Raw genomic sequence first — 21,032 nt, 5'->3', positions numbered from 1 at the left:
AGGAGAGGTAGGAATGCTGCTAAACCCTGGCCTGGCCTGAAAGCAAGGCGGGAACCTCAGAACGGCTGCAACACACGCTTGTGCAAATCCACCCATAGAGCTCCGGCACACTTGCGTTTTTCTTGCACGCTTTTTTCACGCGATATCGCTGCGTTTTTCTTTTACGCGATTGTCAATAGGACTTTCTAATGTTAAAAATGCATCACAAGTTTGTGCTTTGCGATTTTTGTGCGATGCGTTTTTATTATTAGAAAGTCCCATTGACAATGGCATGAAAAAAACACGCAAGAAAAACGCAAGTGGGTGTCCACCCTTATTCAGATGGATACGTCTTTTCACAGGTTGGCATGGGTGTCCAGGACCCCCAGGAGAGGCGGCTTGGCTGTCTGATAACAGCTGCGCTCCAGCTCGCATGGTTGGGAGCGGATAAACTTCTGATCCCAGTTGTTTAACCCTTTACATGCTGTGGCAAATGCAACTGTGACATGTAAAAGACTGACATAAGGATGGGGCCCTCTCTGTCTCCCCTCAGGGCTCAGTTAGACGAGTGGAGATCTGAGCGTTTTTCCGCGCGGAAAGAAAACGCACCGCATGTGGAAAAAAATCTGCATGACGACGTCCATTGCCACCCATATGTTCTATCTTTGGTACCTCCGGATTTTTTTTTTTTGCACACGCGGTAGAATTTATTTTCTGCGCGGAAAATCGCTCATCGGACCAAGCCCTTAATGTAATTGCAAGGAGCCAATGGGTTACTATTAGAGATGAGCGAGCGTACTCGGAAAAGCACTACTCGCTCGAGTAATGTGCTTTATCCGAGTATCGCTGTGCTCGTCCCTGAAGATTCGGGTGCCGCTGCGGCTGACAGGTGAGTCGCAGCGGGGAGCAGGGGAGAGCGGGCGGGAGAGAGGGAGAGAAAGATCTTACCTCCGTTCCTCCCCGCTCTCCCCTGCAGCTCCCCGCTCCGTGCCGGCACCCGAATATTCAGACCCGAGCACAGCGATACTCGGATAAAGCAAATTACTCGAGCGAGTAGTGCTTTTCCGAGTACGCTCGCTCATCTCTAGTTACTATAGCACCCACAGGCTTTAAAATGGCCTTAGGCTCTGCCATCTACTGGGGCCTATGCAGAGGCAGGACCTCAGGCCAATGTAATACACTGCAATACTGAAGTATTGCAGTATGTTATAGAAACAATCAAATGTGATGATATTCAAGGTTCCTAGTGGGACAAAATATAAAAAAATGTGTTCAAAATGGTAAACAAAATGTAAATGAATAAAAAAGTCAAAACTATGTAAAACAGTGTAAAAAATAAAAATCATCAGACATTTGGCATCACCACATTTGTAATGACCCACGTAAAAGGTTAGTAGATTATTTATCCTGCAACGTAAACACCATAAAAACAGCCAAAATAGCTAATTTTGCACGTCTCGCCTCACAAAAAGATACAAAAGAAAGCACTGAAAAAGTCATACAAACCCCCAGACAGTACATTCAGGGCTCAGTCACACGGGCGTTTGTAACGGGCATTTTTCCGCACGTCAAAAAATTTGCACTAGATAGAACCAATGCCTTTCAATAGCAGCGGTCACATATGCGAATTTTACATGCCGACAAACACCTGCGGCGAAAATTATAGGTCACCGGTTCGCAGAACACATGTAACTGCGTTCTGCAGCAAACCAGTGTTCTCAGCTATTGAATGACAGCTGAGAGCCGCCTCTGATTGGTCACAGTGCTCAGCCAATCAGAGGCAGCCCATTCAGCAGGCGGGGATTTTAAATCCTTGCCTGCTGAATAGGCCTCAGAGCAGTGCAGGAGAAGAGCCGGCAGGACGTGGCTGAGCCCCGGCAGCTGCAAAGAGGTGAGTATACATGTTTTTTTCTTTACAGGATCCAAGGGTTTTACATCCAAGGAATCCCCTACTGTAGCTGTCACAGGGGATAGCGCGAAGCAGTCTTTCTGAGTGGATAAACACTGCTAGCAGCTTTTTTTTCCGCTGTGCCGCCCGCTTCGGTCATGCAAATTTTTAAATGCATAACTGATGCGTTCAAAACGTCATGCGTGACAACGCCCGTGTGACTGAGCCCTCAAAAAGTACAGCTGATCCTGCTAAAGAAAGCCCCCACCGCACTGATGATGAGTGAAGAGGACGCGGGTCGTTGACTTTTTTTTTTAAAGTGGAAAAAACTAGCAAAACAGGAAAAAGCTAAATAAATTTAGTATCAACATCCTCAGACGGACCCGTAGAATGAATGTCACATATTATACCAAACGGGGAATGAAATAAAATGAGAGAATTGCAGATTTTTGTTAATCTTGCCTCAGGTACACAAAAATGGAAGAAAAAGTAATGGAAACGTTGTGTGTTTACAAGAATGGGATAAATGAAGCCCTTCCACAGCCTCACACACAATAGAGATGTTACGGCTCTTGGACTGCGGTGACACAAAACAAATGAAAGAGAAAATAATGCTCTTAGGTCAGTTGCCCGCGGCCGAGAGAATCACACAGGATTTGTGCGTTGCGAGAGGCGCACATCTCCCCCGAATATGGAGTCGCATACATGAGTGATGCGCTGTGGGAACAAATCGGGGCATGTCCTATATTTTTGGCTTCTTGGAACGCATTGTTCATTGTTTTCCATGGGACAGTAAAACACATCGCACGGCGTGGGAGGGGCATGTGACTGCGATGCGAGGCTTCCGATTGGGAACAAAGGGAAACCCTTGTCGAACCTCCAACGCAGCTGAAAGCCCCCCGGAGAATCGATCCTGAAGTGATGGGAGGGGTCTCCGACATTAAAATGCCTTACATCGCAGTAGGAACGCACGTCGGCTAATAGCGCACTCGCTGTGTCTAGGTAGCCTTAGTGTAGAAAAATAGCAAACGATAACAAACCTGCCTAAACGCGTCTCGCCCGGAGGGTGAGATAATCACGGTATTTATTCTGCATGCTGAACATCAGAGAAGTGAAAGTAAAAAAATTGAATTTTTTTTACCCCCCCCACACCAAATGAATAAAAGTTATACAATACATTATACGTCCCCAAAATAATGCAGTAACTGGTCCCACAAGAAACAAGCCCACCGACGGCTATGTCAACAGTGGAATCAAGAACCTATGGGTTTAGGAAACTGATGAAGGCAAACATCAACTGAAAAATTAGTCATTAGAGCTTACAATGGGCCGGTGATTATAGGGGTCGTCCCATTTCCAACTGTCTTATAGCAGGAAGCAGAAGGCTCCATACATTGTGTAGTGGCCCAATCTAGTACTGCAGGCTATTCACTTCATTAGGTACCAACCTGGCCCACTACACAGCCTACAGAGCTGTCTGCTTTCTGAAGCAAAACTGCTGGAAGTGGGACAAGGTCTTTAAGGGGTTAACATATGATGGAAACCATTGTGCTTGTACATCAAAATAGGCTGCAGCAGAGAAATCTGGAGCAGTAAGACTCTTGAGCGGTCTGAGTCTGGAGCAGTCTGTGTCTGGAGCAGTACAAGTGTGGAGCGGTCTGTCTCTGGAGCAGTATGAGACTGGAGCGGTCTGTGTTTGGAGCAGTACGAGTCTGCAGCAGTATGAGTCTGGAGTGGTCTGTGTCTGCAACGGTCGGTGTCTGGAGCAGTATGAGTCTGGAGCCGTCTGTGTCTGGAGAAGTACAAGTCTGGAGCGGTTGGTGTCTGGAGCAGTACAAGTCTGGAAGGTCTGTGTTTGGAGCAGTATGAGTCTGGAGCGGTCTGAGTCTGGAGCGGTCTGAGTCTGGAGCGGCCTACGTCTGGAGCGGCCTGAGTCTGGAGCGGCCTGTGTCTGGAGCGGTCTGAGTCTGGAGCGGTCTGTGTTTGGAGAAGTACGAGTCTGCAGCAGTATGAGTCTGGAGTGGTCTGTGTCTGGAGCAGTATGAGTCTGGAGCGGTCTGTGTCTGGAGCAGTATGAGTCTGGAGCCGTCTGTGTCTGGAGAAGTACAAGTCTGGAAGGTCTGTGTTTGGAGCAGTACGAGTCTGGAGCGGTACGAGTCTGGAGCAGTCTGAGTCTGGGGCAGTCTGAGTCTGGGGCAGTCTGAGTCTGGGGCAGTCTGAGTCTGGAGCAGTCTGAGTCTGGAGCGGTACGAGTCTGAAGCAGTACGAGTCTGAAGCAATACGAGTCTGGAGCAGCCTGAGTCTGGAGCGGCCTGAGTCTGGAGCAGCCCGAGTCTGGAGCGGCCCGAGTCTGGAGCAGCCCGAGTCTGGAGCGGCCCGAGTCTGGAGCGGCCCGAGTCTGGAGCGGCCCGAGTCTGGAGCGGCCCGAGTCTGGAGCGGTACGAGTCTGGAGCGGTCTGAGTCTGGAGCAGTACAAGTCTGGAACGGTCTGTGTTTGGAGCAGTACGAGTCTGGAGCGGTCTGAGTCTGGAGCGGTCTGAGTCTGGAGCGGTACGAGTCTGAAGCAGTGCACGTCTGGAGCAGTCTGAGTCTGGAGCGGTACGAGTCTGGAGCGGTACGAGTCTGGAGCGGTACGAGTCTGGAGCGGCCTGCGTCTGGAGCGGCCTGAGTCTGGAGCGGCCTGAGTCTGGAGCGGCCTGAGTCTGGAGAAGTACGAGTCTGCAGCAGTATGAGTCTGGAGTGGTCTGTGTCTGGAGCGGTCGGTGTCTGGAGCAGTATGAGTCTGGAGCGGTCTGTGTCTGGAGCAGTATGAGTCTGGAGCCGTCTGTGTCTGGAGAAGTACAAGTCTGGAGCGGTCACTGTCTGGAGCAGTACGAGTCTGGAGCGGTCAGAGTCTGGAGCAGTACAAGTCTGGAAGGTCTGTGTTTAGAGCAGTACGAGTGTGGAGCGGTTTGAGTCTGGAGCAGTACAAGTCTGGAACGGTCTGTGTTTGGGGCAGTACGAGTCTGGAGCGGCCTGAGTCTGGAGCCGCCTGAGTCTGGAGAAGTACGAGTCTGCAGCAGTATGAGTCTGGAGTGGTCTGTGTCTGGAGCGGTCGGTGTCTGGAGCAGTATGAGTCTGGAGCGGTCTGTGTCTGGAGCAGTATGAGTCTGGAGCCGTCTGTGTCTGGAGAAGTACAAGTCTGGAGCGGTCACTGTCTGGAGCAGTACGAGTCTGGAGCGGTCAGAGTCTGGAGCAGTACAAGTCTGGAAGGTCTGTGTTTGGAGCAGTACGAGTGTGGAGCGGTTTGAGTCTGGAGCAGTACAAGTCTGGAACGGTCTGTGTTTGGAGCGGTACGAGTCTGGAGCGGTACGAGTCTGGAGCGGTACGAGTCTGGAGCGGTACGAGTCTGAAGCAGTACGAGTCTGAAGCAGTACGAGTCTGGAGCGGTCTGCGTCTGGAGCAGTCTGCGTCTGGAGTGGTCTACGTCTGGAGCAGTCTGAGTCTGGAGCGGTACGAGTCTGGAGCGGTACGAGTCTGGAGCAGTACAAGTCTGGAAGGTCTGTGTTTGGAGCAGTACGAGTGTGGAGCGGTACGAGTCTGGAGCAGTACAAGTCTGGAACGGTCTGTGTTTGGAGCAGTACGAGTCTGGAGCGGTCTGAGTCTGGAGCGGTCTGAGTCTGGAGCGGTACGAGTCTGGAGCGGTCTGAGTCTGGAGCAGTACAAGTCTGGAAGGTCTGTGTTTGGAGCAGTACGAGTGTGGAGCGGTACGAGTCTGGAGCAGTACAAGTCTGGAACGGTCTGTGTTTGGAGCAGTACGAGTCTGGAGCGGTACGAGTGTGGAACGGTACGAGTCTGGAACAGTACAAGTCTGGAACGGTCTGAGTCTGGAGCGGTACGAGTCTGAAGCAGTCTGAGTCTGGAGCGGTACGAGTCTGGAGCGGTACGAGTCTGGAGCGGTACGAGTCTGGAGCGGTATGAGTCTGGAGCTGTACGAGTCTGGAGCGGCCTGAGTCTGGAGCGGCCTGAGTCTGGAGCGGCCTGAGTCTGGAGCGGTACGAGTCTGGAGCGGTACACGTCTGGAGCAGTCTGAGTCTGGAGCGGTACGAGTCTGGAGCGGTACGAGTCTGGAGCGGCCTGCGTCTGGAGCGGCCTGCGTCTGGAGCGGCCTGCGTCTGGAGCAGCCTGAGTCTGGAGAAGTACGAGTCTGCAGCAGTATGAGTCTGGAGTGGTCTGTGTCTGGAGCGGTCGGTGTCTGGAGCAGTATGAGTCTGGAGCGGTCTGTGTCTGGAGCAGTATGAGTCTGGAGCCGTCTGTGTCTGGAGAAGTACAAGTCTGGAGCGGTCACTGTCTGGAGCAGTACGAGTCTGGAGCGGTCAGAGTCTGGAGCAGTACAAGTCTGGAAGGTCTGTGTTTAGAGCAGTACGAATGTGGAGCGGTTTGAGTCTGGAGCAGTACAAGTCTGGAACGGTCTGTGTTTGGAGCGGTACGAGTCTGGAGCGGTACGAGTCTGGAGCGGTACGAGTCTGGAGCGGTACGAGTCTGAAGCAGTACGAGTCTGAAGCAGTACGAGTCTGGAGCGGTCTGCGTCTGGAGCAGTCTGCGTCTGGAGCGGTCTGCGTCTGGAGCGGCCCGAGTCTGGAGCGGTACGAGTCTGAAGCAGTACACGTCTGGAGTGGTCTACGTCTGGAGCAGTCTGAGTCTGGAGCGGTACGAGTCTGGAGCGGTACGAGTCTGGAGCAGTACAAGTCTGGAAGGTCTGTGTTTGGAGCAGTACGAGTGTGGAGCGGTACGAGTCTGGAGCAGTACAAGTCTGGAACGGTCTGTGTTTGGAGCAGTACGAGTCTGGAGCGGTACGAGTGTGGAGCGGTACGAGTCTGGAACAGTACAAGTCTGGAACGGTCTGTGTTTGGAGCAGTACGAGTCTGGAGCGGTCTGAGTCTGGAGCGGTACGAGTCTGAAGCAGTACACGTCTGGAGCAGTCTGAGTCTGGAGCGGTACGAGTCTGGAGCGGTACGAGTCTGGAGCGGTACGAGTCTGGAGCTGTACGAGTCTGGAGCGGCCTGCGTCTGGAGCGGCCTGAGTCTGGAGCGGCCTGAGTCTGGAGCGGCCTGAGTCTGGAGAAGTACGAGTCTGCAGCAGTATGAGTCTGGAGTGGTCTGTGTCTGGAGCGGTCGGTGTCTGGAGCAGTATGAGTCTGGAGCGGTCTGTGTCTGGAGCAGTATGAGTCTGGAGCCGTCTGTGTCTGGAGAAGTACAAGTCTGGAGCGGTCACTGTCTGGAGCAGTACGAGTCTGGAGCGGTCAGAGTCTGGAGCAGTACAAGTCTGGAAGGTCTGTGTTTAGAGCAGTACGAGTGTGGAGCGGTTTGAGTCTGGAGCAGTACAAGTCTGGAACGGTCTGTGTTTGGAGCAGTACGAGTCTGGAGCGGTCTGAGTCTGGAGCGGTACGAGTCTGGAGCGGTACGAGTCTGAAGCAGTACGAGTCTGGAGCGGTCTGCGTCTGGAGCAGTCTGCGTCTGGAGCGGTCTGCGTCTGGAGCGGCCCGAGTCTGGAGCGGTACGAGTCTGAAGCAGTACACGTCTGGAGTGGTCCACGTCTGGAGCAGTCTGAGTCTGGAGCGGTACGAGTCTGGAGCGGTACGAGTCTGGAGCGGCCTGCGTCTGGAGCGGCCTGAGTCTGGAGCGGCCTGAGTCTGGAGCGGCCTGAGTCTGGAGCGGCCTGAGTCTGGAGCGGCCTGAGTCTGGAGAAGTACGAGTCTGGAGCGGTCGGTGTCTGGAGCAGTATGAGTCTGGAGCGGTCTGTGTCTGGAGCAGTATGAGTCTGGAGCCGTCTGTGTCTGGAGCAGTATGAGTCTGGAGCCGTCTGTGTCTGGAGATGTACAAGTCTGGAGCGGTCGGTGTCTGGAGCAGTACGAGTCTGGAGCGGTCTGAGTCTGGAGCAGTACAAGTCTGGTACGGTCTGTGTTTGGAGCAGTACGAATCTGGAGCGGTCTGAGTCTGGAGCGGTCTGAGTCTGGAGCGGTCTGAGTCTGGAGCGGTCTGAGTCTGGAGCGGTCTGAGTCTGAAGCAGTACGAGTCTAAAGCAGTACGAGTCTGGAGCGGTCTGCGTCTGGAGCAGTCTGCGTCTGGAGCGGTCTGCGTCTGGAGCGGTCTGCATCTGGAGTGGTCTGCGTCTGGAGCGGCCCGAGTCTGGAGCGGCCCGAGTCTGAAGCAGTACGAGTCTGGAGCGGCCCGAGTCTGGAGCGGCCCGAGTCTGGAGCGGCCCGAGTCTGGAGCAGTACGAGTCTGGAGCGGTCTGTGTCTGGAGCGGCCCGAGTCTGGAGCGGCCCGAGTCTGGAGCGGCCCGAGTCTGGAGCAGTACGAGTCTGGAGCAGCCCGAGTCTGGAGCAGTATGAGTCTGGCTCTTCGTGTTTACATGCAATCCTAAGAGGCATTTTGCTAAGTGTAGCATAAACACGTAACGTTCTGTAGGTGAACCCTTTATCTTCGCAGTTTTCCGATGTGTTACTGTACATTTTAAAAAGGCAGAAAAAAGTGACACTCCAGCGCTTAGAATGTAAAATATGAGCGACGCGGAGTAATTTGTGTGATCACACCTTTTCATCCTCAATTTTCATCTTCCCCGATATCACTCGGTCAGGATGCAGCCGCCCTCCTTCTGCCAGTCTGTGCCTAACGGGAGATAGAACTCTGTGCAGGCCTAATTGTTTGATTTTTAAAGCTTTTTATGAAGCATCAAGTGAAATAATTATTCTCGGGCATTGTGGCTGCGGCTGATCTGAGCGGCCGGTGGGCTGCAGATCTGAGCGCCATAATCTAATTAGGAGGACGGCTAATAGGCCTCCAAAAGAAAGTGCGCCGCTAATTACTGGGTCTCCTTAGATAACCTCAAATCAGGTTTTTCAACACTTTGGAAATTTTAGGTCTGAAGCCGCCACTCTAAGTTCTGGAAATAAGTTATGGTTTTCGATAAGAAAAGTTGTGTTCATGAGTGTTGGTAACTAGAAATGAGCGAGCATCACTCTTCTTGAGTAACTGCTTACTGGCCGAGCAGGCTCGGGGGGGCAAGAGAGATCTCACTCTCCCCCCTGCTCACCCCCACCGCCCCCCCCCCCCCCTACCCCCGGAGCCTGCTCAGACCAGTAAGCAGATACTCAAGAAGAGCGATGCTCGCTCGAGTAACTGCTTTATCCGAGCGTGCTCGCTCATCTCTATTGTTAACCCCTTAATCACACTGACCTTTTTGTGACTTTGTCGGTTACCTGATGTGTTACATGTTACTTTGTTCTATTTCTAGACTGTGTGAAATTCTCGTAACATTGTGGTGGGATCACATGGGACCCTGCCGTTGGGACCCTGCTGTTAACCCCTTAAGGACAGGGTCTATTTTGGCCAGAAGAATGCAACTTGTTTTTTTATTTCCATTCCCACTTTTCGAGAGCTCTAAGTGTCTCGCTGCTCCGTATGAGGGATGTTTTTTGCGCGGCGAGCTGTAATTTGTATTGGTACCATTTTTGGTGCATATAATGTGTTGCATAACTTTTATTACACTTTTTTGGAGGGCTGGAGGAAAAACACATCAATTCTGCCATGTTTTTAGCTTTTTTTTTTTACACGCAGCATAAATAACATGATATTTTTTTTTGCGATTTCCTACGGTTACGACAATACCACAATTATATATATATTTAGTTTTTTACACTGTTGCAAAGTAAACACCCTCTTTGTTTAAAGGGGTTGTCCCGCGGCAACAAGTGGGGGTATACACTTCTGTATGGCCATATTAATGCACTTTGTAATGTACATCGTGCATTAATTATGAGCCATACAGAAGTTATTCACTTACCTGCTCCGTTGCTGGCGTCCTCGTCTCCATGGAGCCGACTAATTTTCGGCGTCTAATGGCCAAATTAGACGCGCTTGCGCAGTCCGGGTCTTCTTCTTTTCTCAATGGGGCCGCTCGTGCAGGATGCCAGCTCCGTGTAGCTCCGCCCCGTCACGTGCCGATTCCAACCAATCAGGAGGCTGGAATCGGCAATGGACCGCACAGAAGCCCTGCGGTCCACTGAGGGAGAAGATCCCGGCGGCCATCTTCAGCAGGTAAGTAAGAAGTCACCAGAGCGCGGGGATTCAGGTAAGCGCTGTGCGTTTTTTTTTTTTAAGTCCCTGCATCGGGGTTGTCTCGCGCCGAACGGGAGGGGGGGGGGGGGTTTGGAAAAAAAAAAAAGAACCGTTTCGGCGCGGGACAACCCCTTTAAGTGCTTATTCCCATGAGCGTATATCAGATATACCGATATATGCTTCCCCCCTTCCCTCCCCCTCAAGGCTCTCTGTCTAACTCCTCCCCTCCGAGCAGTCTGCAATGCAAGTGAGTGGGGTGGGGGCGGAGCTGAGCTCCAGCCCCCTCCCCTTGTCCATAGTCAGCAATGGGGGTGGGCGGGGCAGAGTGGAGCTTTGCTCCGCCCCCAACCATTGCAACCGCAGGAGTGGAGGAGAGAGGCAGAGAGCCGGTGAGGGGGAGGGAAGGGGGACAACTGCTTAGATGGAAGTGAATATCAGCCGGCTGTGAAAACGCCGGACAATATACGCTCATGCAAATAAGCCCTAATATATATATATGTTTTTTGCATCACTACATTCAGAGTCAGAGGCGTAACTTGAAGCTCCCGGGCTCCGATGCAAAACCTGTAACGGGGCCCCCAACTATAATGCTTTATTCATAGTACTGGGCTCTCTATATGCAGAAGAGAGGCCTTAAGGGCCCCCCAAGGCTCCTGGGCCCGGGTGCAACCGCATCCCCTGCACCCTCTATAGTTACGCCCCTGGTCAGAGTCCCATAACAAAGCTGTAGTTTTATTGGTACCGTTTTGGGGTATATACGGCTTTTCTGATCACTTTTATTGCGTTTTTTTGGGGAGGTGAAATAAACTAAATAAGCCTTTTGACTTCGCTATGTTTACGGATTTTGCCATGCAGAGTAAATAGTGTTTTCAATGTATTGCGCAGGTCGTTATGGATGCAGCGATACCAAATGTGGGGGTTTTGTTCTTTTTTTTTAAACAGAGGGAAAAATGTGCAAAAAGCGTTTTTTCTACAAGTTTTTTTTTCTTATTGTTTATTTTATTGTTTTTGCATTTTTATGAACCAGCTGTCACTGCGATAGTGGGGGCTCAGCCTCTCAGCCCGTACCATCCATAGGATGTACGTTTACGTCCCGCTGCGGTAAGTGGTTATCTCCGCATGTGACACAGTATTACTGCGCAGTGGATCTTCATCTGGATTTCGAAGTCGAGCCCCGCTGCCGGCTCCGTCTCTGGCTGTAATCACCCGTGACTCGTGTTTCATTCGTGCCGCAACAGTCGGGCTGCTTCCTCTCTCCATGGTGACGATACAATAAACGAGTCCTCTAAGGAACCCGCTAATATTCCCTACTACAGCAGCACAAAAGGGGCAGCAGACACTCGGGGCGCCTTCACACCAACCTCATTTTGATGCAGCGCAGCAGAAGATCTCATCTAAGATAACCAAAAGGTTTCTATGGGGGCTTTTAGATGAACGGTTATTTGACGCACCTAAAAGATAAGTCTTCTTCTATCTTTTGATGTCAAAACACTGGAGACTCCATAGACTCCCATGGAAGTCAATGGGAGCCGGACAGCAAGGGGAGGGAGTTAAGCAGCGCTGCCAAACAATGATCGATGCCTCTAGTGAGATATTTTGTGTCATTCAGGGCTCCTGTAATTCACAGCCCGATATCCCACCTGCCGCCATGTGAAAACAGCCCTGCATCATTGTGGGATTCAGGTAATCTCCCACCGCGGGGATGTAGGGAATCCCCCATCGCAGGGCTTCACTTTATTCTGGCGGCAGGGGATTCCTTTCATCCCTGCGGTAATGTCCTACATTGTTTTAGCGGCTGAAGGATTTCAGGGCTGCGGCACTGCCAGACGCCGCAGCCAGCTGAGTAAAGTCGCTATTCTTCGTTCACGTGATTTAGTCCTCCGATAGCCATGCTAAAAAATTGTGGCTATTGGTACCTTTACACGCAACTGTCAGGTGCAGAACTGCCCAACAGCCATGTCAGCGACTATCACACAGGGGCCATAGTCTATGAGAGAATGGAGGTGGAACCGTGGGAGATCTCTTCCGGCTGCCCGCCTCCATTCACAGTGAACAGACGGGTCATTCAGAGATTCAGCGACGTGAGAAGCCGCTCAGTGAGCTGAAACAGAACAACTAGCAACAACTGAGCGACTTCTCCATCAGTCCTGTCGGCACCCGTCTGAGCAGCACCCGTCGGGCGGGTATCGTCCCATGTAAAGGAACCTTTAGCCCTGCTTTAAGTGCCCTATACACAGTAAATGTGCCTCCTGGTCCCCTTGGTTACTAATAGAGATGAGCGAGCACCAAAATGCTCGGGTGCTCGTTACTCGGGACGAAATTTTCGCAATGCTCGAGGGTTCGTTTCGAGTAACGAACCCCATTGAAGTCAATGGGCGACCCGAGCATTTTTGTATATCGCCGATGCTCGCTAAGGTTTTCGTTTGTGAAAATCTGGGCAATTCAAGAAAGTGATGGGAACGACACAGCAACAGATAGGGCAGGCGAGGGGCTACATGTTGGGCTGCATCTCAAGTTCCCAGGTCCCACTATTAAGCCACAATAGCGGCAAGAGTGCCCCCCCCCCCCCGCACTGTCAGCATAAAGATCGTTCTCCTCTGCCACAGCTGTAACAGCTGTGGCAGAGAAGAACGATGTTAGCCCATTGAATTCAATGGAGCCAGCAATACAGCAGGTTCCACTGAAAGCAATGGGCTGCCGGCGATCGCAGGATGAATTGTCGGGAAGGGCTTAAATATATAAGCCCTTCCCTGCAATTCATCCAGAAATGTGTTACAATAAAAATATATACCGGCGTATAAGACGACCCCCCAACTGTCACCTTATACGCCGGTAATATAGCGGAGCAAAGAATAAAAATCATTACTCACTTCTTCTGACGTTCTGCGGTGCTCCTGCAGGCTGTCGCTCCCTCCTGGTCCACGGCAGAGCATTGCTTTCTGGACGCAGGGCTTGAAATCCCCGCCTCCAGAAACACAGCCAATCATAGCCATTCAATGACATCATTGTCATTGGCTGTGATTGGCTGAAGGCACGTGTGTTTCTGGAGGCGGGGATTTAAAGCCCTTCGCAGAGAAAGCAATGCTCTGCCGTGGACCAGGAGGGAGCGACAGCCTGCAGGAGCGCCGCAGAACGTCAGAAGTGAGTAATGATTTTTATTCTTTGCTCCGCTGTATTCCCAGCGTATAAGGTGACAGTTGGGGGGTCGTCTTATACGCCCTGTCGCCTTATACGCCGGTATATATTTTTATTGTAACACATTTCTGGATGAAACAAAAAAATTGTGAGAGGAGAGCGCCAAAGTATATAGCAAGCACAAACAAACGTGGTGAGAAGGATTTTGTTACTCACCGGGTGCTCAGGTGAGACTAGGTAAAAACTTAGATCTCACCAGCACCGGAATCCTGGAAGGCATATAGAGCTTTTTTCCTTATCCGCAGAGAGCCGCACAGCATGGGTTACGAGTCATCACAAAAATCATTCGGAGCCCGTTACAAATCGTACAAAGAAGAAAAAAGAAAAAACAAGCCTTGCGCTCACGGGAAAAAGCAGGAACAAAAGTAAATTGATTATTTTTACTTAATCAATTTTATTACATATACATTATAACCAACAATCTGAGCTACGCGTTTCTGCGACTTATAAGTCGCCTTTTTCAAGCTCAATGAAAATGCGAAAATGTATCATTGAGCTTGAAAAAGGCGACTTATAAGTCGCAGAAACGCGTAGCTCAGATTGTTGGTTATAATGTATATGTAATAAAATTGATTAAGTAAAAATAATCAATTTACTTTTGTTCCTGCTTTTTCCCGTGAGCGCAAGGCTTGTTTTTTCTTTTTTCTTCTTTGTACATTTCTGGATGAATTGCAGGGAAGGGCTTATATATTTAAGCCCTTCCCGACAATTCATCCCGCGATCGCCGGCAGCCCATTGCTTTCAGTGGAACCTGCTGTATTGCTGGCTCCATTGAATTCAATGGGCAAACATCGTTCTTCTCTTCCACAGCTGTTACAGCTGTGGCAGAGAAGAATGATTTGTCTTCTATATGTTCTCAATGGGGTCGGCGCTGCTGCCGCCGGCCCCATTGAGCGCATATAGAGAAGAGAACAGAAATCGCAGATCGCACATAGGTGCGATCTGCGATTTCTATGGCCTTAAGAAGGACCGTTGGGGTTCTTGAAACCTAAAATACTCCTAACGCTCTCCCTATAGCAGCTCCACCAAGATACCACTTTCCCTGAACTAATGTCAGAATACATCTGTGGCGAGCCGCGGGAGGGGACGATTTTAATACTCGGGTGACACCTGATCTCGCCAGCCACTCACTGCAGGGGGGTGGTATAGGGCTTGAACGTCGCAGGGGGAAGTTGTAATGCCTTCCCTGTCTTTCTATTGGCCAGAAAAGCGCGCAAATTTCTCAGGGAAGAAAATGAAAGTAACCCGAACATCGCGTGGTGCTCGTTACGAGTAACGAGCATCTCAAACACCCTAATACTCGAACGAGTATCAAGCTCGGACGAGTATGCTCGCTCATCTCTAGTTACCAATAATGCCTCTTTATGACCTTGCTCAGTAACTGTGGCCAGCTTTATGTCAATACTTATATGTAATATTTAGTATTTATAGCCTTGTTTATGCTCTTGTTCAGTAGTTATAGCTCCCTTGTCCCTACCTAGTATTTATGGCATAATGGCATCCAATCTTAAGAAAGAACCGTATATGCACTTCTACCTCCTACAGCTGTGCTGTCCCCACTGCTCTGTTCTCCTCTGACTCCCCACAGCTGTGCTCTCCCCATTGCTCTGTTCTCCCCTGACTCCTACAGCTGTGCTCTCCCCATTGCTCTGTTCTCCCCTGACTCCTACAGCTGTACTATCCCCACTGCTCTGTTCTCCTCTGACTCCCCATGGCTGTGCAGTCCCCACTGCTCTGTTCTCCTCTGACTCCCCACAGCTGTGCTGTCCCCACTGCTCTGTTCTCCCCTGACTCCTACAGCTGTGCTCTCCCCACTGCTCTGTTCTCCCCTGACTCCTACAGCTGTGCTCTCCCCACTGCTCTGTTCTCCCCTGACTCCCCACAGCTGTGCTATCCCCACTGCTCTGTTCTCCTCTGACTCCCCATGGCTGTGCTGTCCCCACTGCTCTGTTCTCCTCTGACTCCCCATGACTGTGCTGTCCCCACTGCTCTGTTCTCCTCTGACTCCCCACAGCTGTGCTGTCCCCACTGCTCTGTTCTCCCCTGACTCCTACAGCTGTGCTCTCCCCACTGCTCTGTTCTCCCCTGACTCCCCACAACTGTGCTATCCCCACTGCTCTATTCTCCTCTGACTCCCCACAACTGTGCTATCCCCACTGCTCTGTTCTCCTCTGACTCCCCATGGCTGTGCTGTCCATACTGCTCTGTTCTCCTCTGACTCCTCAACAGTGCTGTCCCCACTGCTCTGTTCTCCCCTGACTCCTACAGCTGTGCTGTCCCCACTGCTCTGTTCTCCGATGACTCCCCACAGCTGTGCTGTCCCCACTGCTCTGTCCTCCCCTGACTCCTACAGCTGTGCTCTCCCCACTGCTCTGTTCTCCGCTGACTCCCCAGCAGTGCTCTCCCCACTGCTCTGTTCTCCCCTGACTCCTACAGCTGTGCTGTCCCCACTGCTCTGTTCTCCTCTGACTCCCCACAGCTGTGCTGTCCCCACTGCTCTGTTTCCCCTGACTTTTACAGCTGTGCTCTCCCCAGTGCTCTGTTCTCCCCTGACTCCCCACAGCTGTGCTATCCCCACTGCTCTGTTCTCCTCTGACTCCCCATGGCTGTGCTGTCCCCACTGCTCTGTTCTCCTCTGACTCCCCACAGCTGTGCTGTCCCCACTGCTCTGTTCTCCTCTGACTCCCCACAGCTGTGCTGTCCCCACTGCTCTGTTCTCCCCTGACTCCTACAGCTGTGCTCTCCCCACTGCTCTGTTCTCCCCTGACTCCTACAGCTGTGCTCTCCCCACTGCTCTGTTCTCCCCTGACTCCCCACAGCTGTGCTATCCCCACTGCTCTGTTCTCCTCTGACTCCCCATGGCTGTGCTGTCCCCACTGCTCTGTTCTCCTCTGACTCCTACAGCTGTGCTGTCCCCACTGCTCTGTTCTCCGATGACTCCCCACAGCTGTGCTATCCCCACTGCTCTGTTCTCCTCTGACTCCCCATGGCTGTGCTGTCCCCACTGCTCTGTTCTCCTCTGACTTCCCATGGTTGTGCTGTCCCCACTGCTCTGTTCTCCTCTGACTCCCCACAGCTGTGCTGTCCCCACTGCTCTGTTCTCCCCTGACTCCTACAGCTGTGCTCTCCCCACTGCTCTGTTCTCCCCTGACTCCTACAGCTGTGCTCTCCCCACTGCTCTGTTCTCCCCTGACTCCCCACAGCTGTGCTATCCCCACTGCTCTGTTCTCCTCTGACTCCCCATGGCTGTGCTGTCCCCACTGCTCTGTTCTCCTCTGACTCCTACAGCTGTGCTGTCCCCACTGCTCTGTTCTCCGATGACTCCCCACAGCTGTGCTGTCCCCACTCTCGTCCCGATGACAACTACACACTTTTTTTCTCCTCCCTCCTTTCTCTGACTCATCACCCATGTCACACATTCAGCAGGGTAGAGAGACAAAACACACAACTAGGATAGCATCAGTTATCACAGGACACAAACACCAATGCTCTTACATACTCCAACCCACTGCACTTGTGCACTGATCTGATTTTTGTAGGAAGAAGATAGCTCTGTTCCTACTACAGTGGCCAAACTGACTTGGTATTGCAGGCCATTCACTGCAATGGGATCTTGGCCTGCAATATTAAGTCTGGCCACTACTGTGGGAATGGAGCTATTTCTTATAGAAATCAGCTTAGTGCGTGAGTTCAAAGAGCTTATCAAAGGGGCCCTGGGCAGTGGACCCTGCCAATCTATCCAGTGGACAGGCCATCAATAGTTTACAACTGGACAACCCCTTAGTGGGTTAAGGTTGAACAACTCTAAATATTTCTGTACAAAGGATTTCTGAATTAACTTCACTCAGAGATTCTGGTAAATTGTGAATGACATCATATGGCAGAATTACCAGGTCTATTAGTGTACTTTCTGGCAAGACACTGCAGGTTACTTATTATACAGCCGTCACTTTCATGCCCTTTACTGCTAAAAAGTTCCAGGCAGATGTAATATATATGTACGATTTCCATGGATTGAGAAGGCTTAAATTAAGTCCAAAAGCGCAGATTTCCAATTACAATCACTGGAATTGTGAGATTAATATTAACATATTCTGAGCGGCAGATTTGATGCTGATTCTCTTGAGGCTATTCAAATCAATATAGGTTCACCCAATTGTAACCAAGAGTTCTGTGTGTTCCAGAAGGGTATTAAACAATGTCAGCTTCCATACATAAAACCTTTACTCTTAATTACTTGGTAATTCTGGTGGGTCTTGTGATTGTCAATGTGATGTATTAAATGCCATACAATACCAATGCCAATACAACTAAGATAAAAAATGTCCTACTAACTTCTCTCTTACAAGACAGTCTGTAATAGGAAATGTACCTGTTGGCAAGACGGAGGCACAGAAAACCTTCAAAGGTTTACCCGTCTCTTTTGGTGTCATTTAGTGTTGAAAGAACCAAAACAGTTGAATCCCGCAGAAAGTTCAATTCATACCAAACCCTCTAGAATTACTTTTCTTCTTTTTCGTCTTCTTGGTTTCTGTCTTCTTCTTCATCATCTTCCTTGTCTTCTTCATCTTTTTTGTCTGCTCCTTTGTCGTCTTCTTCTTCTAATGGTGAAGTCTGGATTCAGTTTGAACTAATTCGGGATGAATTTAACTTTTTGCCCGAAATAAAAAAAAAACACTTAAAATGAACTTTTGAAAAGTTCGCTCATCATTAGTTTTAATGTAAGGTAGATTAGAAAAGTTATACCAGTGCAGTCAGGTAAACTCTATAACTACTGAGGTTAGTTAGGGCGATAGCGTAGAATACTAATGTTCATTGTGTAAATGCCATAGTTGCTGGATAGTATTTAGGAAGGTATGTAAATGATATAGTGAGTAATGTTTATTAGGCAGATTTCCGGGTTTCATTAGAAGAAATGCTGCAGTAATAGCCAATTGATGCGTAACAGGTAGAGATGAGTGAGCACCAAAATGCTCGGGTGCTCGTTGCCCTAGTCAAGCTTTTCATAATGCTCGAGAGCTCATTTCGAGTAACGAACCCCATTGAAGTCAATGGCAGCCTCAAACATTTTTCAAGCTGACTGATGCTCCGCATAGGGTAGGTTGTGTGAAACACCTGAAAACATCAGAAAGTGATGGAAACACCACAGAAACGCATAGGGAACAGCAGGGGCAGCATGCATGGCTGCATCTGAGGCTCTCAGGTCGCACTATTAAGCCAAATTGTGGCCAAGAGCCTGGTGGTCACCCCCCTATCAATTTAGTTCGGACAGACCATAAGCAGCAAGGCACGCGCGCTGGTACATCTTAGCTAAGCACCACACTAGGTGCAACGAAGGCCAATCACCACCTACGGGTGACACTACTGCCTCTTCTCCTGTGTTACATGCTACTATTGCTGTCCAACACCCCGCACGAGCCTGCACGCACAGCGTACTCAAATTTTTCCCAGCGCAGCGTTCAACTGCCCTCATGCCACACGGTCACTTGATAGCCACACCACCCTCATGTCTATTTATAAGTGCGTCTGCGATAAGGAGGAACCAGAGACACAGACTGCAGAGGGTTAGCAGGGCCTGGCAGCGACCCTCTTTGAAAGTGTGGGCGATAACTCACAATGCTGATAACAATTGATGATAAATTGACGTACAATCATCATTCCAATCCCGTGCCACCTCCGTCACAAAATTGTCAGGAGCCGCAAACATGGGCATAAAGGGGACTCAGGTGCCAGCACTTCTATACATCTCCACAATGCAGCAGTGCATACTAACACCAAAGATTGGTTTAAAGCAGGAGGTGTCACAAAAGTAGCCACTACAGGTATACAGTCAAACTGTCAATGTCTCATTAAATCAGTTATGCTTCCTGCAAACGCTCCAATCCAGTATCTCGGATAACTGTGGTAAAATGAGAACTAATACATGCCGACCTGCGCTGACCCCCAGGGATGCATGCGTTTATCAGACCCAAACCAATCTGGCTGTTTACCACTCAGGGTATTTTATGTCTGCTTAAAAACAGGCAGTGTACAATGAGTTCTGTCTTGTTAAACAGTGCGGATCAGTATTCCAATCCCATGCCACCTCCGTCACAACATTGTCAGGAGCCACAAACATGGGCATAAAGGGGACTCAGGTGCCAGCACTTCTATACATCTCCACAATGCAGCAGTGCATACTAACACCAAAGATTGGTTTAAAGCAGGAGGTGTCACAAAAGTAGCCACTACAGGTATACAGTCAAACTGTCAATGTCTCATTAAATCAGTTATGCTTCCTGCAAACGCTCCAATCCAGTATCTCGGATAACTGTGGTAAAATGAGAACTAATACATGCCGACCTGCGCTGACCCCCAGGGATGCATGCGTTTATCAGACCCAAACCAATCTGGCTGTTTACCACTCAGGGTATTTTATGTCTGCTTAAAAACAGGCAGTGTACAATGAGTTCTGTCTTGTTAAACAGTGCGGATCAGTATTCCAATCCCATGCCACCTCCGTCACAACATTGTCAGGAGCCACAAACGTGGGCATAAAGGGGACTCAGATGCTAGTACTTCTAACCATCTGCACAATTCAACAATGCATTCTAAAACCAAAGATTTGTTTTAAACAGGAGGTGTCGCAAAAGTTGCCACCACAGGTATACAGTGAAACTGTCAATGTCTCATGGAATCAGTTACGCTTCCTTTGATCGCTACAAGGACAGTGTGATCCATGAAGAAATTTGAGTGACCAAAGCAGAACAATTCATTCTGTCTCGGTGTCAGATAGCTGGACACAGCGCTGGCATACATTTGTGGACTCTGTGGGCGTATGATGCTGGAACCAGCACGTTTGCTGAACTGTAGTGGTGAACCTCTTCAAAATTGGGGGTGAGAACCTGGAGGCGGTCCTGGTAAAAAAAAAAAAAATGTTTTTAAAGAGCCTATGGGGCCCTCTGAGGAATTGGCTGCTCAGCGTACTGACATGCTGGTTTAGGAGGAGGAGGAAGATGGAGGAAAATGTGTGACATGGACCCGCACGGTAGATTACAGTATGGTGACTGGGAGGAGGTCCTTAGGACCAAGAAGGGTGCCTTGAAAGACAAAGGTTTACTAGAAAGTGCTGGAATGAGGAGCAGAGGGACAGTCTGGGAAAGTTAACTATGTACATGTATCATTTGCCAAAGGAAGTATCTGTAAGTGAAATGTTTGAAAGTACAGTATGTGATATATTGTTCCCGACATCGGGAGAGTGTCTACTGAATGGTACATTGGTGGTCCGGTAGTGAGAGAAATATGGGGAACAAGCATAGGGGAGAGAAAGGTTACAAGGCATGTGATTTGGTGGCAGAGAGAGAGGATCAATATGTGATTGTGTCACCTCTAGATATAACCTCTAAGAAAAGTTGTATAATATTAGGTAGATAGATATAGACGTATGTGTGTGTGTATATGTATGTATAAGCCCTCACTGACTCACTCACTGACTGACTGACTCGCCAAAAGTTCTCCAACTTCCCGATGTCGTAGAAACAAGAATTTTGGCACAAGCATAGATTATCTCCAACATAGGAAAAGTTTATTCGATTATTCAATTCTAGCGCAAAAGAATTAGCGTCGAAATTTAACGTACATAATCTAAATCTCTCACTTCCCAATGTCATAGAAACTTAAAATTTCGCACGGGCATTGAATATGTCATAATTAGGAAAAGCTAATAGGTCCCAACTTGATTATTCAATTTTATGCGCAAAAGAATTAGCGTCCAAATTTTACGTACGGAATTCAATTCTCTCACTTCCCAGTGTCATAGAAATTCGAAATTTGGCAGGCGCATTGATTATGTCATAAATAGGAAAAGCTAATGGGTCCCAACTCGATTATTC

This window comes from Eleutherodactylus coqui, chromosome 6, assembly GCF_035609145.1.
Source record: "Eleutherodactylus coqui strain aEleCoq1 chromosome 6, aEleCoq1.hap1, whole genome shotgun sequence".
NCBI lineage: Eukaryota > Metazoa > Chordata > Amphibia > Anura > Eleutherodactylidae > Eleutherodactylus > Eleutherodactylus coqui.
Note: the sequence above shows the minus strand (reverse complement) of the source record.